This window comes from Copidosoma floridanum, unplaced genomic scaffold (assembly GCF_036245765.1).
Source record: "Copidosoma floridanum isolate Cflo_tuat_1 unplaced genomic scaffold, Cflo_Japanese_pri ptg000020l, whole genome shotgun sequence".
Classification (NCBI taxonomy): Eukaryota; Metazoa; Arthropoda; class Insecta; order Hymenoptera; family Encyrtidae; genus Copidosoma; species Copidosoma floridanum.
This window is the reverse complement of record NW_028321897.1, coordinates 4,713,314-4,715,600: the sequence shown is the minus strand read 5'-3', so window position 1 is coordinate 4,715,600 and position 2,287 is coordinate 4,713,314. Positions and strand designations below refer to the sequence as shown.

Sequence of the window (2,287 nt, the reverse complement as noted above, 5' to 3'; positions counted from 1 at the left end):
GCTTCCAGTTTAAAAAAGCAAGATATTTTTAACTATCGAATTAATTATTTACTAAAACTTTTAAGTGTTGATAAGTTTTGAATGTTAATAATACTTCTGTGTTATTAAAATTTTATTTACCGAAAACTTTAAGATGAAACGTTATGTTTTTTTTTTTTAGAAAATTGTCAACTACTTTCGAGGCTACTAGAGTATAAATCCCATCATTGACAATAGAAATATTATCTATGCGTAAGCTACTTTCTGTTTGGTTGGAAAATGTTGATATTAAGCTTCCAGAATATTTTAAAACACGAGGGATGACACGATGATTATATTTCCTGAAAAGCAATAAACTTTTCAATAAGACCAAGAATATGTATTGTAAGTCTCATGTTCATCAATTTATACATCAGAAAAAACTGTGTGTGTTACCACTGTAAAAACGGTTGTCGACACGAGGAGACATTAGCCAAGAAAGTTACAGATTCACCATATAATCTGGATACTTTTCTCTCAACAGATGTCAGACTAATGTAGGGATGATTAGAATCTGTAAAAAAAAATTTGTAGAAACCCAATGATTATTTTAAAGAAGTGACCAAAAAGTAGGGGACCAAGACGTACCATATACACATATATTATGTACTTTAGTACTTTTTGTTTCATTATACGATGATTCTATTTGGCATATGTAAGTTCCTGAATCTCTAAATGTAACATTGTTAATAATAAGCTCAGACGTTATTACATCTTCTGTGTAGAAGTCATTAACATTTTCTCGAATAGTGTTTGAAATTATCCTAGAAGTCTATTAAACGTAAATACTGTATATGATTTAGGAAATTCTTTGGGAATATTATATGCGCATTTGTGCCATTATCAAAATAATATAATAATAAACAGGTAATTAACGTTACCGTGTTCTGCGGAATTTTCCAATAAATGCTATAAGCGGCTTCTCTTCTCACTTTAACTGTACATTTAGCACTTAATCTCGAGCCTGTAGTGATGTCTTTTGGACTATTCATGATTATTTCTGGCCAACCCATACAATCGTAAAGTGTAAGAATATCAACTTTCAGAATAATTGTGTATGATAAATTGTTATGCTCTACGGAACAAGTAAACAAATCAGAGTAGGGACGAACTCCGTTCTTAATGATGTAACCAATTTTCGGATTAAAATTTGTATTTTTGCCGAGTTGAACTACCTACAATAAAAATATTTTTGAAGTTTTAAATTCTCACTTGATAAGTAAATTTTAACAGGGTGACATTACGTTTCCATTTTTTTTCAAAGTGACTTTAAACTCAGGAGAAGTCGTCTGGCACGGAATAATGACATGTTCTTTACATACATAAGCTAGTAAAAAATCTCCCTTTTTATGTTTATGCACGAATGGGTTTCTATTGGCTGTATATCAATAGTAAAACTTTTAAAAATATTTTTTGTGCAGTAATAAGATAAAATATGATAATTTTAAGACAGAAAATCAATAAGCATGATACTTTTACTAACTTACATTTAACATAAACGTACATCCAAGTAATTTTTGGATCACTGTGATTTTTTAACGTCAAGTTTGTTACTTGTTTGCTTTCATCAGCGCAACAATACCAGCCAGTGTCTCCAAAAACAGTTGATGATCTTATAAATGTCTTATTGGTGCTCCTGCCTTCTGGTATAACATCTGGTCGAGAAGTCGTCTTTTTTTAAAGTAAAAGTCAGTGGTTATCGTCTTAGTCAAAAGCCTGCTTATACAACCTTTGTGTACATAAAATATTCAAGTCATTTAACTTACTCTACCCCGTTTATTGTTGGTGGGAAAATAAAAATTGACATAGCCAGTGCTTATGCATGTAATGTTAAGGGTTTCTCCTTCATTTATCTGCAACTCGGTCACATTTGGATGAAGCTGAATCTTATATCCATGGAAACCTACAAAATTTAAAATTAATCTTATAATGTTTATCTTCTTCGTCTACGCCGTTCCTCATAGGTTAACGAAGCCAGAGCTGCCACACTCGCTCTTCACGGTTATTTTAATTAGAGTCATGGTTTTTGTTTGCTATTTATTGTTTTTTTATATACATCAAAGTCCAGAAAATGGTAATTCCTTAATTTTTCCAGCACAACAATAAACATCACAGTAAAAACTTCATTTAACGTAAATTTGAAAAAAATATAACATAATTGTGTTTACGAAAACAAAAAAGTTTTGAAAATAGGGGTCCTGTAACTTTGTTTTGTTCAAAATTTAATAAGTGTTTACATTATTAGTTAATAGTAGAGCTATTATTTTGA

General features: G+C 30.4%; 1 long non-coding RNA gene across 1 annotated transcript; it reads right to left on the bottom strand.

Annotated features, from left to right (window-relative positions):
* Nucleotides 1–1,361: 1,361 nt before the first annotated feature.
* LOC149374334 (uncharacterized) lies at nt 1,362–1,966 on the bottom strand. Its single transcript, XR_016293137.1, has 3 exons — nt 1,785–1,966; nt 1,506–1,689; nt 1,362–1,396 (listed from the first exon to the last, which is right to left on the bottom strand). It is a non-coding gene; the product is annotated as an uncharacterized LOC149374334 (long non-coding RNA).
* Between the last annotated feature and the right edge of the window lie 321 nt (nt 1,967–2,287).